The sequence below is a fragment of the Rutidosis leptorrhynchoides genome, chromosome 9 (assembly GCF_046630445.1).
Source record: "Rutidosis leptorrhynchoides isolate AG116_Rl617_1_P2 chromosome 9, CSIRO_AGI_Rlap_v1, whole genome shotgun sequence".
NCBI lineage: Eukaryota > Viridiplantae > Streptophyta > Magnoliopsida > Asterales > Asteraceae > Rutidosis > Rutidosis leptorrhynchoides.
Genome location: NC_092341.1, coordinates 314230507 through 314253963, shown reverse-complemented (window position 1 = coordinate 314253963; position 23457 = coordinate 314230507).

Below are 23457 nucleotides of genomic sequence, written 5' to 3'. Positions count from 1 at the left end.
CGTATGCAAACTTATCTAGACAAATCTGTTATCGTATTTATAGATGACATCTTAACTTATTCAAGTAAAGAAGGAAAACGAACAACATCACCATCTTACGCTCGAACTTTTGAGAAAAGAGCAACTCTATACCAAATTCTCCGAGTGGGAATTTTTGTTGAACGAAGTCCAATTTTTCTAGACCATGACGTTAATGGTCAAGGCATTACAATCAATCTCGAAATCAAGCCACATGTAATCAGGAAACTCTCCCAACTCAGACTTGTATTCGTAAAATCTTAGATCTCGCCTGTTATCACCGAAAATTCATTTCTGACTTTTCTCGTGTTACACGACTTTAACCTCGTTAACTCACTAAGGAAAACTTTAAACCTCTCCGTGTTCGAACCTTGAACGTAATTTTGCATGCAAACCTTTCTAGCTAAATTCGTATAGCACATAACGGAACTCAATATGGAAATAATTCTACTTAAACGCCCAAAAGGCATACTCTCTCGACTCGAAATCAACGGAACTGAAATTCGTTATTTTTGCACGAAGAATTCGAATACATAATTGTTGATCCGATCAACTTTTCTCGTCATCACGTACCACACTACGTACCTCTGTTATTCCACCGTTACCGTCTGATATTACTGGAACTTAAGATAACCCGCAATCCAAGGATACATCACTCTTATTTGACATAACGTCCTTGTGTTTCTGATAATCGGCCAACTACTATTCAACCCCGAACTATACAACTACGTGTACTATCTCGATTTTCTTTCAAACTTCAACTTTTGACAACTAGATGCACAATACGGCGACCTTGAGATGTAAACTCATCCTATTCTAAGACCTCATTTCACTCCTATCTTTATCGCTCGCACTTCCGTTTAAGGAAACTCCTTGTGACATTTCTCCATGGATAGAGAAACTCCTCATATTACCTTAACATTCGCCACGAGGGTGAATAGTCCTAACGAACATATTTCGAACCCTAACTGACTTGTTCAAACATATCTTAAGAGATTCTATTCCAGTACGGTGTATCTTCGTCATTTATCCTGTATCGAAATACTCGTTTCACTTCTAGTGTTACAAGAAACCTTGGGAACTCGCTTAGACACATGTACCGCGTATCTCCCACAACCGACGAACCGAGCAAACGTACGATTCAATCTTGGAAAGACATGTTACAGACTGGTATTGTCACCTTTAGTAGTTCCTCTTACAACGACAGCTATCACTCGTATATTAACGCCGCACCTCCGAAACCCTATATGACCGCAAATGTCATACCCCTGTTCATTTAACCAAAGCATGTGGCAAGCAAATCACCGAATCCGAACCCCATCAAGAAACAACAATTGAGATCGTTCAAGTCCGAGAAGGGCTCGAGATGACCCGTAGTCGCCAGAAGAGTTATACCAAACTTAGATGAAAACCTCACAAATCCCAGTGTGTAACCGCGTAATATTGAGAACCTGCACCTTGGAAGGGTGTAATCCATTTCGGGAATCAGGGAAAGTTAAACCCGCGACATGTTAACCCTTTTGAAACCTTGGGGCGTATTGGAACCGCTTCCTACAGTTTAGAACTTCCGACTAAATTAAGTTTCCGTTTACCCTACATTTCGTGTAACAAACTTAGAAACGTGTCCTGCGGAACAGGAACGTGCAATCCTGCTAGATACACCAACTATCGATGACAAACTTCTCTTCATAGGAAAACCAGTTGAAACCGGGGATCGTAAAACCAAACCTTAATACAACGTAAAACCCTGACTATCCAAATTCATGAGAACACTCAAGGACGTACCTACACTTATTCATATCATGAACAACGTAAAGTCTCGAGTAAGAGATATCGACTACTACTTCCAACTAAATTTCGGGACGAAATTTCTTTTGAGGTGTGGATAATGTAACATCCCGCGTTTTTCCGTTAAATTTATTTTAACACCGTCTTTTTTTTTTTAAATAATATCTTTCGTCATTTAATTTGGCATCTTTCGTTAACTAACGTTCATAATATCCTCGTTATTTAATTATAAAGTCATCCGTTACTCGAACGTTTTTAAAATATTCGTTGGGTTAATTCCCGCACCCGCTTTGAAACTCGAGGGACCGAGATTGCCAAATGGGCAGACTAGTTGACTAGGTCAACTAGTCAACCCACTTACCACATCCATTCATTTCATCTCCACCTCCCACCTTCATCCTCCTCTTTCTCTCTACTTCCCATTTTTGAACTCAAAACCCTCAAACATAAAATCATCATCTAAATCCGATTGGAGAAGCAAACATCAAAACAAATTACATTTTCGTGATCCTCTCTTCATCCTCTACATTTTGATACTAATATCATCAAATTTGGGTAACATTTCTAAAACTCTAGATTTCTCTAAATTCGTGTTTTTGACTTGAAATGGTGTTAGTTAGTGTCTATGGCTCAATGTGATGTCGTGTGTGTAATTTATATGCTCGATCTCGTTGTTTTAGTGTAACTAGCATGAACTTGAATTTTGGTGCGTTGTTCTTGAATTTAGGAAGATCATATGTTGTTAGATGTTAAAAGTTGATGTTTTAATTGTGTTACTAGCATCACTAGCTTCAATTTGATGTGTAGGTTGCCTTAGAAAACTTCATGAACTTGATTATTGATTTTGGTGAATTTGGGTTAGGGTTTGATGAACTTGAAATGGACTTTTGATGCATTGAATGCCATAGATTATTATTGGTAAGTGTTTAGTTGGATTGTATGCTTGATTACCTTCGAAACGACATATCATTCACGTAAATTGGTTGCCCGAATCATTGAATTGCATTTATGAACTTGTATGCGGTTAATGTTAAGCATTAGATACGGTTTTGGTTGTTGTAATAGGTAGATTGATTGATGAGATGTGTTTATTAGTTTTCCTCGTCAAATTACCTTCCCAACGGTATAAGATACTTGTCTTGATTGTTTGCGGATCATTAATGGTGATTTTGATATGAGTTTGTTTGGTTTTGATTGAGTAAATGCGTTTAGTTATTCTCCTTGTCAAATTACCTTTCTAATGATATATGATATGCGTTTTAAGTGTTTTCGGTGCATGAGATGTGTTAAATTGTATTTTGGTTCGTGACTTGGACCATTTTTCTGCAAACTGCATGTTTCCCAGGTATTGCGCGCCGCGCAGAATTAGAAATCCCAGATGTTTGCCTTCGTGGTTAAGTTCTGACCAGGATTTACACTTGGGTGCGCGCCGCGCAACCCATAGCGCGCCGCGCATACTGCCCAGCTCATTTTGTCTTTGTTTTTCATGTCACAAAAATGTTTCCCGCTTTACTATAACCCCGTTTACCATGAAACTTGACTATTATGCTCGTATATGACTTCTCATCATGAGAAAATTGTCGGACACCCGACCCGACCCCGTTGACTTTGACTTTGACCAAGTTTGACTTTTAGTCAAACTTAACCAAACGATTATACAATCGTTCTAACATGCTTAACTACTTGTGTCGTGCATGAAACTTGACAAATTGATCCACGTGCTATATTAATCGAGTCGTAACGAGCCATAGGACTAATTGAACATCTTTGACCCTTCGTGACTATCGTTATTGATACAACCTATTTGTTTAGGTCAAGACTAGCATTGTTTCTTGCACGTTTACTTGTCGAAGTACTTTGTGGTTCGTGCATACAAGGTGAGATCATAGTCCCACTTTTTACTCATTTGAACTTACTTTTGGGATGAGAAAACATAAACGATTCTTTTGAACTAAGTGAACACAAGAACGGGAAAACAAACATTCTACATACGAGTTTAGAACAAAATCCTCAATTCAATTATCATTAGTTACATTTGCAGGGTGTAAGTGTAGGCGTGAACTTATGTTGTATGGCCATATGGGTTTGACAACCCTCATCTTTGACGGTTCGCTACCGTCTACGGATGAAATATATTTTCGGGAAACAGTGTTGTTCTAGCACTAATTAATGGGGTATTCAACGGACGGAATGTTAAGCTTTGATAATTGGGTGCTCGTGAATATTAACTTTAGAATGTATTACTATTATTTCAACTTTGCAAACCTTGTGGTTCGACTTACTTACTTTTACTCACTTACCTACTTAAACCTATGATTTCACCAACGTTTTTCGTTGACAGATTACTATGTTTTTCTCAGGGCTTGCACGATATGTGAAACATGCTTCCGCTCATTATTTGATACTTGCATTGGATGTCGAGTATACGTGCATTTCATGGAGCGTCTTTTGACTTTACTTTAAACCGTGTCGCCTAGATTTCATTCGTATTATAACGTTGTAACTTAACTATTGGTTGAACAATTCTTGTAAACTTTGAAACAATCTTTATTTTGAAATGAAGGCGACATATTTTGGTCAAACGTTGTCATAAAGACTTATGACCAGGTAATGGGACCCACGTAGACGACGCCGTCACTTGACGATTTGTCGGGGTCGCTACACTCTAGTAAATTACTAAGCGTAATTAAGCATCCAAAAACCCAAGTAATTGTTATTATAAAATAAAAATTAGTATTACGTAGTCATAATATTCCGATAATGACCAAAATTAAACGTGTACCATGAAATGTCCCGTTCTTATTGATTAAAAACGTTCCATATTAATTGATTTCGTTGCGAGGTTTTGACCTCTATATGAGATATTTTTCAAAGACTGCATTCATTTTAAAATAAACCATAACCTTTATTTCATAAATAAAGGTTTAAAAAGCTTTACGTAGATTATCAAATAATGATAATCTAAAATATCCTGTTTACACACGACCATTACATAATGGTTTACAATACAAATATGTTACATCGAAATCAGTTTCTTGAATGCAGTTTTTACACAATATCATACAAACATGGACTCCAAATCTTGTCCTTATTTTAGTATGCAACAGCGGAAGCTCTTAGTATTCACCTGAGAATAAACATGCTTTAAACGTCAACAAAAATGTTGGTGAGTTATAGGTTTAACCTATATATATCAAATCGTAACAATAGACCACAAGATTTCATATTTCAATACACATCCCATACATAGAGATAAAAATCATTCATATGGTGAACACCTGGTAACCGACATTAACAAGATGCATATATAAGAATATCCCCATCATTCCGGGACACCCTTCGGATATGATATAAATTTTGAAGTACTAAAGCATTCGGTACTTTGGATGGGGTTTGTTAGGCCCAATAGATCTATCTTTAGGATTCGCGTCAATTAGGGTGTCTATTCCCTAATTCTTAGATTACCAGACTTAATAAAAAGGGGCATATTCGATTTCAATAATTCAACCATAGAATGTAGTTTCACGTACTTGTGTCTATTTTGTAAATCATTTATAAAACCTGCATGTATTCTCATCCCAAAAATATTAGATTTTAAAAGTGGGACTATAACTCACTTTCACAGATTTTTACTTCGTCGGGAAGTAAGACTTAGTCACTGGTTGATTCACGAACCTATAACAATATATACATATATATCAAAGTATGTTCAAAATATATTTACAACACTTTTAATATATTTTGATGTTTTAAGTTTATTAAGTCAGCTGTCCTCGTTAGTAACCTACAACTAGTTGTCCACAGTTAGATGTACAGAAATAAATCGATAAATATTATCTTGAATCAATCCATGACCCAGTGTATACGTATCTCAGTATTGATCACAACTCAAACTATATATATATTTTGGAATCAACCTCAACCCTGTATAGCTAACTCCAACATTCACATATAGAGTGTCTATGGTTGTTCCGCAATATATATATAGATGGGTCGACATGATAGGTTGAAACATTGTATACGTGTCTATGGTATCTCAAGATTACATAATATATAATATAAGTTGATTAGGTTATGGTTGGAATAGATTTATTACTAACTTTCACGTAGGTAAAATGAGTAGTTTTTATCAATCTTGTTTTACTCGCCATTTCTTCGTTTCTGATCCGTTTTGAGTAATTCTAGTGGCCACGGTTTCGTATTGAACTTAAATTTATGAATCTAAATATAAAAAGTATAAGTTAATAGTCGGAAATACAAGTTACAAGTCGTTTTTGAAAGAGGTAGTCATTTCCGTCGAAAGAACGACATCTTGATGACCATTTTGAAAAACATACTTTCATTTTGAGTTTAACCATTATTTTTGGATATAGTTTCATGTTCATAAGAAAAATCATTTTTCCAGAAGTATAGCTTTTAAATCAAAGTTCTTCTTAGCTTTTAATTATCCCAACCAAAACAGCCCCCGGTTTTACTACGACGGCGTATATCCAGTTTTATGGTGTTTATCGTGTTTCCGGGTTTTAAATCATTAAGTTAGCATATCATATAGATATAGAACATGTGTTTAGTTGATTTTCAAAGTCTAGTTAGAAGGATTAACTTTATTTGCAAACAAGTTTAGAATTAACTAAACTATGTTCTAGTGATTACAAGTTTATAACGTTGAATAAGACAGCTTTTTATGTATGAATAGAATGATGTTATGAACATAATTACTACCTCAAGTTCCTTGGATAAACCTACTGGAAATTAGAAAAATGGATCTAGCTTCAAAGGATCCTTGGATGGCCTGAAAGTTCTTGAAGCAGAATCATGACACGAAAACAATTTCAAGTAAGATTTCCACTCGAAATAAGATTGTTATAGTTATAGAAATTGAATTAAAGTTTGAATATGATTATTACCTTGTATTAGAAAGATAACCTACTGTAAGTAACAAAGGTTTCTTGATCTTGGATGATTACTTGGAATGGATTTAGAAAACTTGGAAGTAAACTTGCAATCTTGGAAGTATTCTTGATTTTATGAAACTAGAACTTTTGAAATTTATGAAGAACACTTAGAACTTGAAGATAGAACTTGAGAGAGATCAATTAGATGAAGAAAATTGAAGAATGAAAGTGTTTGTAGGTGTTTTTGGTCGTTGGTGTATGGATTAGATATAAAGGATATGTAATTTTGTTTTCATGTAAATAAGTCATGAATGATTACTCATATTTTTGTAATTTTATGAGATATTTCATGCTAGTCATGAATGATTACTCATATTGGAGTGTATATACCAATAGTACATACATCTAAAAGCTGTGTATTGTACGAGTACGAATACGGGTGCATACGAGTAGAATTGTTGATGAAACTGAACGAGGATGTAATTGTAAGCATTTTTGTTAAGTAGAAGTATTTTGATAAGTGTATTGAAGTCTTTCAAAAGTGTATGAATACATATTAAAACACTACATGTATATACATTTTAACTGAGTCGTTAAGTCATCGTTAGTCGTTACATGTAAGTGTTGTTTTGAAACCTTTAGGTTAACAATCTTGTTAAGTGTTGTTAACCCAATGTTTATAATATCAAATGAGATTTTAAATTATTATACTATCATGATATTATGATGTATAAATATCTCTTAATATGATATATATATACATTAAATGTCGTTACAACGATAATCGTTACATATATGTCTCGTTTCAAAATCATTAAGTTAGTAGTCTTGTTTTTACATATGTAGTTCATTGTTAATATACTTAATGATATGTTTACTTATCATAATATCATGTTAACTATATATATATATATATATATATATATATATATATATATATCCATATATATGTCATCATATAGTTTTTGCAAGTTTTAACGTTCGTGAATCACCGGTCAACTTGGGTGGTCAATTGTCTATATGAAACCTATTTCAATTAATCAAGTCTTAACAAGTTTAATTCCTTAACATGTTGGAAACACTTAATCATGTAAATAAAAATTTCATTTAATATATATATAATCATGGAAAAGTTCGGGTCACTACAGTACCTACCCGTTAAATAAATTTCGTCCCGAAATTTTAAGCAGTTGGAGGTGTTGACGTATCTTCTGGAAATAAATGCGGGTATTTCTTCTTCATCTGATCTTCTCGTTCCCAGGTGAACTCGGGTCCTCTACGAGCATTCCATCGAACCTTAACAATTGGTATCTTGTTTTGCTTATGTCTTTTAACCTCACGATCCATTATTTCGACGGGTTCTTCGATGAATTGAAGTTTTTCGTTGATTTGGATTTCATCTAATGGAATAGTGAGATCTTCTTTAGCAAAACATTTCTTCAAATTCGAGACGTGGAAAGTGTTATGTACAGCCGAGAGTTGTTGAGGTAATTCAAGTCGGTAAGCTACTGGTCCGACACGATCAATAATCTTGAATGGTCCAATATGCCTTGGATTTAATTTCCCTAGTTTACCAAATCGAACAACGCCTTTCCAAGGTGCAACTTTAAGCATGACCATCTCTCCAATTTCAAATTCTATATCTTTTCTTTTAATGTCAGTGTAGCTCTTTTGTCGACTTTGGGCGGTTTTCAACCGTTGTTGAATTTGGATGATCTTCTCGGTAGTTTCTTGTATTATCTCCAGACCCGTAATCTGTCTATCCCCCACTTCACTCCAACAAATCGGAGACCTGCACTTTCTACCATAAAGTGCTTCAAACGGCGCCATCTCAATGCTTGAATGGTAGCTGTTGTTGTAGGAAAATTCTGCTAACGGTAGATGTCGATCCCAACTGTTTCCAAAATCAATAACACATGCTCGTAGCATGTCTTCAAGCGTTTGTATCGTCCTTTCGCTCTGCCCATCAGTTTGTGGATGATAGGCAGTACTCATTTCTAGACGAGTTCCTAATGCTTGCTGTAATGTCTGCCAGAATCTTGAAATAAATCTGCCATCCCTATCAGAGATAATAGAGATTGGTATTCCATGTCTGGAGACGACTTCCTTCAAATACAGTCGTGCTAACTTCTCCATCTTGTCATCTTCTCTTATTGGCAGGAAGTGTGCTGATTTGGTGAGACGATCAGCTATTACCCAAATAGTATCAAAACCACTTGCAGTCCTTGGCAATTTAGTGATGAAATCCATGGTAATGTTTTCCCATTTTCATTCCGGGATTTCGGGTTGTTGAAGTAGACCTGATGGTTTCTGATGCTCAGCTTTGACCTTAGAACACATCAAACATTCTCCTACATATTTAGCAACATCGGCTTTCATACCCGGCCACCAAAAATGTTTCTTGAGATCCTTGTACATCTTCCCCGTTCCAGGATGTATTGAGTATCTGGTTTTATGAGCTTCTCTAAGTACCATTTCTCTCATATCTCCAAATTTTGGTACCCAAATCCTTTCAGCCTTATACCGGGTTCCGTCTTCTCGAATATTAAGATGCTTCTCCGATCCTTTGGGTATTTCATCCTTTAAATTTCCCTCTTTTAAAACTCCTTGTTGCGCCTCCTTTATTTGAGTAGTAAGGTTATTGTGAATCATTATATTCATAGATTTTACTCGAATGGGTTCTCTTTCCTTCCTGCTCAAGGCGTCGGCTACCACATTTTCCTTCCCCGGGTGGTAACGAATCTCAAAGTCATAATCATTCAACAATTCAATCCACCTACGCTGCCTCATATTCAGTTGTTTCTGATTAAATATGTGCTGAAGACTTTTGTGGTCGGTATATATAATACTTTTAACCCCATATAAGTAGTGCCTCCAAGTCTTTAATGCAAAAACAACCGCGCCTAATTCCAAATCATGCGTCGTATAATTTTATTCGTGAATCTTTAATTGTCTAGACGCATAAGCAATCACCTTCGTTCGTTGCATTAATACACAACTGAGACCTTGCTTTGATGCGTCACAATAAATCACAAAATCATCATTCCTTTCAGGCAATGACAATATAGGTGCCGTAGTTAGCTTTTTCTTCAATAAATGAAACGCTTTCTCTTGTTCATCCTTCCATTCAAATTTCTTCCCTTTATACGTTAATGCAGTCAAGGGTTTTGCTATTCTGAAAAAGTCTTGGATGAACCTTCTGTAGTAACCAGCTAGTCCTAAAAACTGGCGTATGTGTTTCGGAGTTTTCGGGGTTTCCGACTTTTCAACAGTTTCTATCTTTGCCGGATCCACCTTAATACCTTCTTTGTTCACTATGTGACCGAGGAATTGAACTTCTTCCAATCAAAATGCACACTTTGAAAATTTAGCATACAATTCTTCCTTCCTCAATACTTCTAACACCTTTCTCAAATGTTCACCGTGTTCTTGGTCATTCTTTGAGTAAATAAGTATGTCATCAATGAAAACAATGACAAACTTGTCAAGGTATGGTCCACACACTCGGTTCATAAGGTCCATGAACACAGCTGGTGCATTAGTTAAACCAAACGGCATGACCATAAACTCGTAATGACCGTAACGTGTTCTGAAAGCAGTCTTTGGAATATCATCTTCTTTCACCCGCATTTGATGATACCCGGAACGTAAGTCAATCTTTGAATAAATAGACGAGCCTTGTAGTTGATCAAATAAGTCGTCGATTCTCGGTAGTGGGTAGCGGTTCTTGATGGTAAGTTTGTTCAACTCTCGGTAGTCAATACATAACCTGAATGTACCATCTTTCTTCTTGACAAACAAAACAGGAGCTCCCCACGGTGATGTGCTTGGTCGAATGAAACCACGCTCTAAAAGTTCTTGTAATTGGCTTTGCAGTTCTTTCATCTCGCTGGGTGCGAGTCTGTAAGGAGCACGAGCTATTGGTGCAGCTCCTGGTACAAGATCTATTTGAAATTCAACGGATCGATGTGGGGGTAATCCCGGTAATTCTTTCGGAAATACATCGGGAAATTCTTTTGCGACGGGAACATCATTGATGCTCTTTTCTTCAGTTTTTACTTTCTTGACGTGTGCTAGAACAGCATAGCAACCTTTTCTTATTAGTTTTTGTGCCTTCAAATTACTAATAAGATGTAGCTTCGTGTTGCCCTTTTCTCCGTACACCATTAAAGGTTTTCCTTTTTCTCGTATAATGCGAATTGCATTTTTGTAACAAACGATCTCTGCTTTCACTTCTTTCAACCAGTTCATACCGATTATCACATCAAAACTCCCTAACTCTACTGGTATCAAGTCAATCTTAAATATTTCGCTACCCAGTTTAATTTCTCGATTCCGGCATATATTATCTGCTGAAATTAATTTTCCGTTTGCTAATTCGAGTAAAATTTACTATCCAATGGTGTCAATGGACAACTTAATTTAGCACAAAAATCTCTACTCATATAGCTTTTATCCGCACCCGAATCAAATAAAACGTAAGCAGATTTATTGTCAATAAGAAACGTACCCGTAACAAGCTCCGGGTCTTCCTGTGCCTCTGCCGCATTAATATTGAAAACTCTTCTGCTGCCTTGTCCATTCGTGTTCTCCAGGTTCGGGCAATTTCTAATAATGTGGCCCGGTTTTCCACATTTATAACAAACTACATTGGCATAACTTGCTCCGACACTACTTGCTCCGCCATTACTCGTTCCGACACCATTTGTTCCTTTCGTTCTGTTAACCCCTGGTCCGTAGACCTCACACTTCGCCGCGCTATGACCATTTCTTTTACACTTGTTGCAAAATTTGGTGCAGAACCCCAAGTGATACTTTTCACACCTTTGGCATAGCTGCTTCTGATTGTTGTTGTTATTGTGGTTGTTATTGTTGTTGGGATGATTGTTGTAGTTGCTGTTGTTGTTGTTGTTGTTGTTGTTGTTGTTGTTGGGCCATTTGTTGTAGTTGCGATTGATGTTGCGATTGTTGGGATAATTGTTGCGATTATTGTTGTAATTGCTGTTGTTGTTGTATTGGTGATTCTTATCACCGTTTTCCGCCCACTTTCGTTTGACTTGCTTCACATTGGCCTCTTCAGCCGTCTGTTCTTTAATTCTTTCCTCAATCGGGTTCACTAGTTTGTGAGCCATTCTACATGCCTGTTGTATGGAGGCGGGCTCGTGTGAACTTATATCTTCTTGGATTCTTTCCGGTAATCCTTTCACAAACGCGTCGATCTTCTCTTCCTCATCTTCGAACGCTCCCGGACACAATAGGTACAATTCTGTGAATCGTCTTTCGTACGTGGTAATATCAAATCCTTGGGTTCGTAACCCTCTAAGTTCTGTCTTGAGCTTATTGACCTCGGTTCTGGGACGGTACTTCTCGTTCATCAAGTGCTTGAATGCTGACCACGGTAGTGCGTAAGCATCATCTTGTCCCACTTGCTCTAGATAGGTATTCCACCATGTTAACGCAGAACCTGTGAAGGTATGCGTAGCGTACTTCACTTTGTCCTCTTCAGTACACTTACTTATGGCAAACACCGATTCAACCTTCTCGGTCCACCGTTTCAATCCGATCGGTCCTTCGGTTCCATCAAATTCCAAAGGGTTGCAGGCAGTGAATTCTTTGTAGGTGCATCCTACACGATTTCCTGTACTGCTAGATCCAAGGTTATTGTTGGTATGTAGCGCAGCCTGTACTGCAGCTATGTTTGAAGCTAGAAAAGTACAGAATTCCTCTTCATTCATATTCACGGTGTGTCGAGTAGTCGGTGCCATTTCCTTCAAAATAGTCAAATGGAACAAGTTAATCATACAGAATATTAAGAGTAGTTAATAGTATTTCGTAGCATAATATGAACTCATTTATAAAAGCTCTTTCTTCATATTAGCGTTTTATAAGTTTAAATTCGGGTAGTACCTACCCGTTAAGTTCATACTTAGTAGCTAATATACAATTCAACTACTACAATTCTATATGAAAAACTGATTATAATAATATTTCGCGTTCAAACTTTTATACAATATTTTACAAACTTACAATACCGCTTATTTTACATAAAGCATGAAATATAGCACACAATAACTTTGATACAAGATAGTTGTGAAGATAATTCTAGCTAGTACACAAGTCGTTCAGCAAAGGCAATAAAGACACGTAATTCATACGTCCAGAAACAAGTCATGCATTCTGGTTTTACTAGGACTACTTCCCATCCTTGGTCTTGTGGAACATAACCGTTATGGCCGTTGATAAGACAGCGTGTTGTAATGTCGTCAAAGGGACGAGGGTTACGTAATGTCCAACAGTCCCGTAACAATCTAAAAACCTTGTTTCTCACCCCAACTACTGAGTCCTTTACTTGTGGAAATGTTTTGTCTAATAGTTGTAGCCTGATGTTCTTGTTCTCACTTTGGTGAGAAGCAAACATTACTAACCCGTAAGCATAACATGCTTCTTTATGTTGCATGTTAGCCGCTTTTTCTAAATCATGAAGTCCTATGTTCGGATACATTGAGTCAAAATAATTTCTTAACCGGTTGCGTAAAATAGCACTTGGGTTCCCCGCAATATATGCGTCAAAGTAAACACATCGTAACTTATGGGTTTCCCAATGTGATATCCCCCATCTTTCACACGAAAGTCTCTTATAAACCAAGGTATTCTTGGAACGTTCTTCGAATGTCTTACAAACTGATTTCGCCGTAAATAGTTGTGCCGAAGAATTCTGACCGACTCTAGACAAGATTTCATCAATCATGTCTCCGGGTAGGTCTCTTAAAATATTGGGTTGTCTACCCATTTTGTGTTTTTATACTGTAAAATAGACAAGAGTTAGATTCATAAAAAAATACTTATTAATACAAGCAATTTTTACATATATCATAAAGCATAAGCACACTATATTATATATATTACACCATACGAATACAACTATCTTATTCCGACTCGCTCGTTTCTTCTTCTTCAGTTTTGGATCATTTTGCCAAGTTTCTAGGGATATATGATGTTCCCCTAATACTAGCTGTCGTTTTCCACAACGGTTTAGAAAAACCTGGTGGTTTAGAGGTTCCTGGGTCATTGTTACAACTTAAGGACTTCGGTGGTTGACGATACATATAAAGTTCATCGGGGTTGGAATTAGATTTCTCTATTTTTATGCCCTTTCCCTTATTATTTTCTTTTGCCTTTTTAAATTCAGTTGGGGTAATTTCTATAACATCATCGAAATTCTCGTCGGAATCCGATTCATCGGAGAATTGGTAGTCCTCCCAATATTTTGCTTCCTTGGCGGAAACACCATTGACCATAATTAACCTTGGTCGGTTGGTTGAGGATTTTCTTTTACTTAACCGTTTTATTATTTCCCCCACCGGTTCTATTTCCTCCTCCGGTTCCTCCTCTTCCGGTTCCGATTCTTCTTCCGGTTCTGATTCTTCTTCCGGTTCCTCTTCGGGAACTTGTGAATCAGTCCAATATATATTCGACTCTTTGTTATTATTAGGTGAGTCAATGGGATTTGAGCTAGAGGTAGACATCTATCACACAATATCAAACATGTTAAGAGATTAATATATCACATAATATATACATGTTAATAATATATAGTTTCCAACAAAAATGTTAAGCAATCATTTTTAAAGAAAACACGGTCGAAGTCCAGACTCACTAATGCATCCTAACAAACTCGATAAGACACACTAATGCAAATTTTCTGGTTCTCTAAGACCAGCGCTCGGATACCAACTGAAATGTCCCGTTCTTATTGATTAAAAAAGTTCCATATTAATTGATTTCGTTGCGAGGTTTTGACCTCTATATGAGACGTTTTTCAAAGACTGCATTCATTTTAAAACAAACCATAACCTTTATTTCATAAATAAAGGTTTAAAAAGCTTTACGTAGATTATCAAATAATGATAATCTAAAATATCCTGTTTACACACGACCATTACATAATGGTTTACAATACAAATATGTTACATCGAAATCAGTTTCTTGAATGCAGTTTTTACACAATATCATACAAACATGGACTCCAAATCTTGTCCTTATTTTAGTATGCAATAGCGGAAGCTCTTAGTATTCACCTGAGAATAAACATGCTTTAAACTTCAACAAAAATGTTGGTGAGTTATAGGTTTAACCTATATATATCAAATGGTAACAATAGACCACAAGATTTCATATTTCAATACACATCCCATACATAGAGATAAAAATCATTCATATGGTGAACACCTGGTAACCGACATTAACAAGATGCATATATAAGAATATCCCCATCATTCCAGGACACCCTTCGAATATGATATAAATTTCGAAGTACTAAAGCATCCGGTACTTTGGATGGGGTTTGTTAGGCCCAATAGATCTATCTTTAGGATTCGCGTCAATTAGGGTGTCTGTTCCCTAATTCTTAGATTACCAGACTTAAAAAAATGGGCATATTCGATTTCGATAATTCAACCATAGAATGCAGTTTCACGTACTTGTGTCTATTTTGTAAATCATTTATAAAAACCTGCATGTATTCTCATCCCAAAAATATTAGATTTTAAAAGTGGGACTATAACTCACTTTCACAGATTTTTACTTCGTCGGGAAGTAAGACTTGGCCACTGGTTGATTCACGAACCTATAACAATATATGCATATATATCAAAGTATGTTCAAAATATATTTACAATACTTTTAATACATTTTGATGTTTTATGTTTATTAAGTCAGCTGTCCTCGTTAGTAACCTACAACTAGTTGTCCACAGTTAGATGTACAGAAATAAATTGATAAATATTATCTTGAATCAATCCACGACCCAGTGTATACGTATCTCAGTATTGATCACAACTCAAACTATATATATATTTTGGAATCAACCTCAACCCTATATAGCTAACTCCAACATTCACATATAGAGTGTCTATGGTTGTTCCGCAATATATATATAGATGGGTCGACATGATAGGTCAAAACATTGTATACGTGTCTATGGTATCTCAAGATTACATAATATACAATATAAGTTGATTAGGTTATGGTTGGAATAGATTTATTACTAACTTTCACGTAGGTAAAATGAGTAGTTTTTATCAATCTTGTTTTACTCGCCATTTCTTCGTTTCTAATCCGTTTTGAGTAATTCCAATGGCCACGGTTTCATATTGAACTTATATTTATGAATCTAAATAGAAAAAGTATAAGTTTATAGTCAGAAATACAAGTTACAAGTAGTTTTTGAAAGAGGTAGTCATTTCCGTCGAAAGAACGACATTTTGATGACCATTTTGAAAAACATACTTTCATTTTGAGTTTAACCATGATTTTTGGATATAGTTTTATGTTCATAAGAAAAATCATTTTTCCAGAAGTATAGCGTTTAAATCAAAGTTCTTCTTAGCTTTTAATTATCCCAACCAAAACAGCCCCCGGTTTTACTACGACGGCGTATATCCAGTTTTATGGTGTTTATCGTGTTTCCGGGTTTTAAATCATTAAGTTAGCATATCATATAGATATAGAACATGTGTTTATTTGATTTTAAAAGTCTAGTTAGAAGGATTAACTTTATTTGCGAACAAGTTTAGAATTAACTAAACTATGTTCTAGTGATTACAAGTTTATAACGTTGAATAAGACAGCTTTTTATGTATGAATAGAATGATGTTATGAACATCATTACTACATCAAGTTCCTTGGATAAACCTACTGGAAATGTGAAAAGTGGATCTAGCTTCAAAGGATCCTTGGATGGCTTGAAAGTTCTTGAAGCAGAATCATGACACGAAAACAATTTCAAGTAAGATTTCCACTCGAAATAAGATTGTTATAGTTATAGAAATTGAATTAAAGTTTGAATATGATTATTACCTTGTATTAGAAAGATAACCTACTGTAAGTAACAAAGGTTTCTTGATCTTGGATGATTACTTGGAATGGATTTAGAAAACTTGGAAGTAAACTTGCAATCTTGGAAGTATTCTTGATTTTATGAAACTAGAACTTTTGGAATTTATGAAGAACACTTAGAACTTGAAGATAGAACTTGAGAGAGATCAATTAGATGAATAAAATTGAAGAATGAAAGTGTTTGTAGGTGTTTTTGGTGGTTGGTGTATGGATTAGATATAAAGGATATGTAATTTTGTTTTCATGTAAATAAGTCATGAATGATTACTCATATTTTTGTAATTTTATGAGATATTTCATGCTAGTTACCAAATGATGGTTCCCACATGTGTTAGGTAACTCACATGGGCTGCTAAGAGCTGATCATTGGAGTGTATATACCAATAGTACATACATCTAAAAGCTGTGTATTGTACGAGTACGAATACGGGTGCATACGAGTAGAATTGTTGATGAAACTGAACGAGGATGTAATTGTAAGAATTTTTGTTAATTAGAATTATTTTGATAAGTGTCTTGAAGTCTTTCAAAAGTGTATGAATACATATTAAAACACTACATGTATATACATTTTAACTGAGTCGTTAAGTCATCCTTAGTCGTTACATGTAAGTGTTGTTTTGAAACCTTTAGGTTAACGATCTTGTTAAGTGTTGTTAACCCAATGTTTATAATATCAAATGAGATTTTAAATTATTATACTATCATGATATTATGATGTATAAATATCTCTTGATATGATATATATACATTAAATGTCGTTACAACGATAATCGTTACATATATGTCTCGTTTCAAAATCATTAAGTTAGTAGTCTTGTTTTTACATATGTAGTTCATTGTTAATATACTTAATGATATGTTTACTTATCATAATATCATGTTAACTATATATATATATATATATATATATATATATATATATATATATATATATATATGTCATCATATAGTTTTTACAAGTTTTAACGTTCGTGAATCACCGGTCAACTTGGGTGGTCAATTGTCTATATGAAACCTATTTCAATTAATCAAGTCTTAACAAGTTTGATTGCTTAACATGTTAGAAACACTTAATCATGTAAATAACAATTTCATTTAATATATATATAAACATGAAAAAGTTCGGGTCACTACATACCAAGTACATAGCTCGTTTCAAACGTCAAGTGACACCAACGGTCGTAAAAGCTTTTAGGGATCAAGTTAAGTGATTACACACTTAATAGCACGTTGTAAGGTATTAATGAAAGTAATTAATCATTAAATAAGATCCCAGAGCATAAACTAGCTCAGTACGCACATATACGCAGTTTCATGAAAGCACAAAGCACAAAAGCAAATCGAAAAAGTCAGGTCGTTACAGTTAGTCAAACAAATCATCAATCAGAGGTAATAGATAACGATTCTTGATCGTCACTTTATTCAACTCCCTATAATCAATGCACATCCGCATACTATCATCTTTCTTTTTCACAAATAAAGCCGGAGCACCCCAAGGTGAAGCACTCAGTCGGATGAAACCCTTTTCAAGCAACTCTTGGGTTTGATTCAACAACTCTTGCATTTCTGTCGGTGCTACACGATAAGGAGTTTTAGCAATTGGGGTAGCCCCCAGAACCAACTCGATGCGAAATTCAACTTGTCTTTCTGCCGGAACACTCGGTAACTCATCCGGAAAAACATCTTCAAATTCATTAACCACCGGAATTTCACGAATGGATGGTGGCTCTTCACGAGTATCAACTAAATGGGCAAGAAAAGCCCTGCCACCGCTACTAAGAAAACGACGTGCCCGTGCATAAATGGATAATGGCACAAGTCTCATTCGCTTATCACCATGAATGATTAACTCTCCCCCACTTGGTGTCTTCACACGAATGAACTTTTCGTGGCATGCAATATCGACTCTATAACGATTGAACCAATCCACACCCACAACAATATCAAACTCACCCAAAGTTATCGAGATAAGATCGATTTTGAACGTTTCGGTACCAAATACAACATTACAATCTTTACAAATATCAACCCCTAGCACCGTCTTACCATCCGCTATTTCGACTTCTACCGGATAACTTAACTTAGCTAGTGGTTTATTAAGTTTAGGTACAAATCTCGGAGACACAAACGATAAATTAGCACCACTATCAAAAAGTATCCTTGCCGGATTAGAATTAACCATGAAAGTACCTGAGACAACTTCATTTGATTGCTTGGCTTCATCATTGGTCATCAAATAGTTTCATCCTCTAGCCGTACCCGCCGCTTTCTCCAGGTTCTTAACTTGATCGGTACGCAAATCGGGACACTCCGACTTTCGGTGCCCTTCTTTGTGACAATAGAAATAAGTGAGTTTGGTTGTTGAAGATGGTTTCGGGCAATCACAAGCCATATGCCCCTTTTGCCCACAATTGTGGCACGAAAAAGGAAAATCTCCGGAAGTACTCTTCTTCACGCTACCGACACTCTCACTCGCACCCTTGCTCTTCTTGTTAGAATGACTAGTAGCTTCAAATTTTCTCTTAGAGAAAGAGAAATCACTTCTTTTTGGAACCTCCGGTTCAAAACCCCGAGCTAACTCAAACAATTCTTCAAAATACTTAGCCATTCCCCGACTAATCTTGCATTTCAACTCATCGCTTAAAGTGCAATAGAAATCGAGCATCAACATTCGGTCATCACCAACATAATCTGGACAAAAACGAGTTTTTGACAAGAAGGTAGACTTGAGAGTAACCAAGTCCATCGAACCTTGTCGCAAATCACGCAACTCGTCCCGGATTCTGTTAAGGTCGTCTTGAGTTTGATATTCATTAAATAACTCCTGTTTAAACTCTTCCCACGTCAAGCTCATAAATTGTTCTTCGCCATACAATTGAATTTTATCATCCCACCACAACTTAGCCTCTTCACGCAACATGCTAGAACCATACCTCGTCTTCTTCTCGGGAGGACATTCCGCGGTACGGAAGGCCCCCTCGATGTCGGAGATCCAACATGTAACTTTCAATGGATCTCGCACCCCATTAAACAAAAGGGTTGAGCATCCTTAAAGTTTTTGTAATGGAAGTCTCGCCTTCCATGACCGCCGTTACCATTACCCCCTTCACCACGAGGATAAATATTTCTAGTTTCTAATGCCTCCTCGATCGCGGCATGCATTCGCTCATTGATTAACTCGGTTACTTGCCCATCAACCGATTCTTGGAAGACCCTTTTAACATCCGCGAGAAATTCCGCTTTTTGCGTTTAAAAATGGCCTCAACTTTAGCCGTGAATTCGAAGTCCTCGCTCCGGCCTCCATTTTCGGTATCATGCCCATTTCTCATCTTCATTCTATAAAACGAAATAAATTAAACAACGGAACAAATAAAAACGGCATACGTACACCACACCACCCCATCTCTCTCAATACTCGTCGTACATTGCTTGTTTAACCCGATTTGCACCCGTAACAATGGTAGCTAGTCATTGTTACGCGAGCACGTCGCATCAACTCGCTAGTACAACGTCTATCTCGCTTGATGATCACAAAACAATACAAAACAATTAGTGCAAAGTTAGTTCAATTAAACCTAGGCACTAACCAAACCCGGTCTGACCCGTCTCCTACAAGTCCCGCATAAAACGCATGCATAATAAAGTTTAAGTCTAGGCACCTATCTCAAGTCGCCTAAATCCCTTAGACCATGCTCTGATACCACTTGCAACAACCCAACCCGTTATCCAACCGAAAGCACTTAATTTTTTTTTATATACAGGGAACGTGCACGGGGCGCGGCGCTCAAAAACTGCCTGTTCGGGTTTTCCAACTTGGGTAAAAAGATTTCCCACTTCCAGACATTTTTAGACGAAACGACTTTCACATCACATTATAATAAGTAAAACTAAGAGGTTTCCAAAATAAAAACGAGTTTTACAACACCGGGACCACATCGTCCTGAATTACGAAGTTCGTACAAAATACAAGTTTCGACCACAAAAGTTTAATTTCCAAACGACACTTAGAGCATGGCGTTTGGGGTTAAACTACCCAAATCTTGGTCGAACTTCCAAAAGCTAATCCCTCGAGAGCCACTATTCCAAACAAATACCTTTGCCCTCATTAAACTTTAAATTAACAAGCAGGAATCTGCCAACAGCAAGAGTGCGCGGCGCACACCCTTACCCTTGCGCGGCGCGCACAAGTGTCTGGGCAGACTCTTACCTCTGTTTAATTACACAATGCTCCCCACACTTTAAGTACCCTATTTACACTTCTGTACAATAATTATTCGGGTCTTACATTGTAGCTTGAGGTTTATATAAAAAGTTTGTTAAAAGATCAAGTTTATTAACTTATGATCTTCTTTAAGTTGTTTTACTTCAATTTTGTAACTTGAGTTTTCATTAAACAAGGATACAAGCTTTCTAGCTTGAAGTCTCATAAGTATTGTTAAGAGATCCAAGCTTTCTAGCTTAGGGTTTCATTATTTTGATTGATTTAAGTTATGTAACTTATGGTCATCCATCTTGCTAAAACAAAAGCTCACTATCTTATATTCATTCTACATTGTAAAAATCTAAGTTTTATAACTTAAGGTTTTGTAAAAGTTGAAATTAAGTCTAAGTTCTATAACTTAGGGTTTCACCTAGAACACAAGATCTAGACTTTCTAGTCTAAGGTCTTCAATATTTAGCTAAGATCTAAGTTCTATAACTTAAGGTCTTGCTTGTTTGGTTTGAATCCAAGTTTTTAGCTTAAAATTCCAAATAGAACTTGTACTTGTGTCGAAACTAAGAACTTGATGTAACTTTGGTTCATCATCCTTCTAAAACTCTTAAATGAGTTGTACTTCTTTTCTTAGTCTTGACGTTGTGTGTTAATGGTTAAAACTTGGTCAAAATGATGCTAAAACATCAAGAGTTGTACACTTGAGGCTTATACGCATCAAGGATGAGAACCGTGATAAGCATCAAACACCAAGAAACCCATCGGAGAACTTGAATATGTTTTTCAGGGTCTGATCTGACTCCTGGAGCTTCTGGAAAGTTGATTTCCAGAAATTTCGGGGATGTGTAGATGACTTTTCATTTAAGACTAAATCCGATATACGGATTAGGATTTATAGTCTTCTGAAGTTCACTACGCCTTCGTAACGACGTGCTGAAATTTCTGACCTACTCGCGCTTTGACCGTCGCCACGGTCAAACGACATCGATTTAGGATCTGAGCTTCGAACAGCTGTAAGAGGTTGTAGTGGCTGTTCGAATTCAGATTTTCATTTCGACCTCTATTCTTGTTGAAAACTTATTTTACGTATGATGATAATGATGATACTTAAGACTTAACTTACTTACTTTTAAACTTTTTGGGATGATTTACTGACTTAGTAACCATTGACTTAGGTTGAGGACCTTTTGGATCGACCAACTTACTTGTTTGGACCGACTTACCACCTGCTTACATTTTCATATCGACTTTACCGTACATCCACTGTGAGTTATAGCTCCTTTTTTACTTGAACTATTTTTGGGACTGAGAATACATGCGCTTTTTATGCTTTACATACTAGACACGAGTACTTTAACTTTATATATGTGTGGTGACATAACGGCACAAATTTTTTCCTTAGCTCGGTAACGCTTAGTCATTGGTTTATGAACCGGTGAAATCGAATCTTAGATATGGATCCATAGGGTTTGACACCCCCACTCGGGCTAGTCGCACTAGTATTTAACGGGTGTTTAATACTTCGTCTATTTTAACGCACTCACCAAGTGTACTTTTAGGGGGTGATGTATTATATTTCTTTGTTAAGTTAGTTACCAAACTCCCACGGTTAAGCATATATTTTTCATACTGTTTTGAATACAAAATCTCGTGGTCTACATTACATTATTTTTTACAATAAAACTATAGCTCATCAACATTCGTGTTGACCTTTTTAGCATGTTTTATTCTCATGTAACTAAGACGATTATGCATCCGCTGTACTCTGCATTGTTAGAAATGTCTCTTAAGCATGGACTTTTATTTTGCATTCACTACTTATGTTATGTTCAAACCATGGTTTTGTAATGACCTAAGTGTCACGTATTATTGTTAATGTTTTCTATTCGTAGAAGCACGTTACTTTTGTAAAACATTTGTCGTTGGAAAAACGTTATCTTTTTATGAATGCAAAACCTTGTTTTAAAATGGCATGTAGTGTTATACCGTGTAATGGACCTGTTGTTAATGATCCGTACCATAGAGGTTTTGGACGGGGCATCACACCCATTGAGGACTCTTTCATAGTGAAACATCTAACTAGACCCCTAGTACATTGTCGGTCCTAGACCATGCTAGTATAGTCACCAAGTATATAAACATCGTACGTACACGCTGAAGCACAACGGTTGTTGTAAGTTGTACCTCTACTAAGTAAGGCCATGGAACACGGTTAGTGCCGATTAGTACACTTCACCATAACGCGGTCTCAAGCATTGCACCCCGCTTGAGGGATTCTTGGTTAATTAAGGAACTGTTTGTTCGAACACATAAAGGATTGGACCGTTAAGATAACCGAACGTGTTCATGGAAGTCAACTTGACTTGGCCATGGTGTTCTTTATGGTTGAACTCTTTTTAAGGGCCTAACTATCTTTTAAAACCAATCATTAACGAAAGCATCGAGGCATATCACGTCTTTCAGATATGAAAAACCATGTATCCTATTACGCTTAAGAAAGTTTAGACCATTTTGGAATGTTAATACGTCACCCAACCGAGTCGCTCAATTGGATGAGCCGTCTGAACGTGTATGCCTGTAGTCAGACTGCACGGGCGTCGGGGGTAAGGGACGTTGCTGTCTATTCAGAATCTTCAAGCCTAT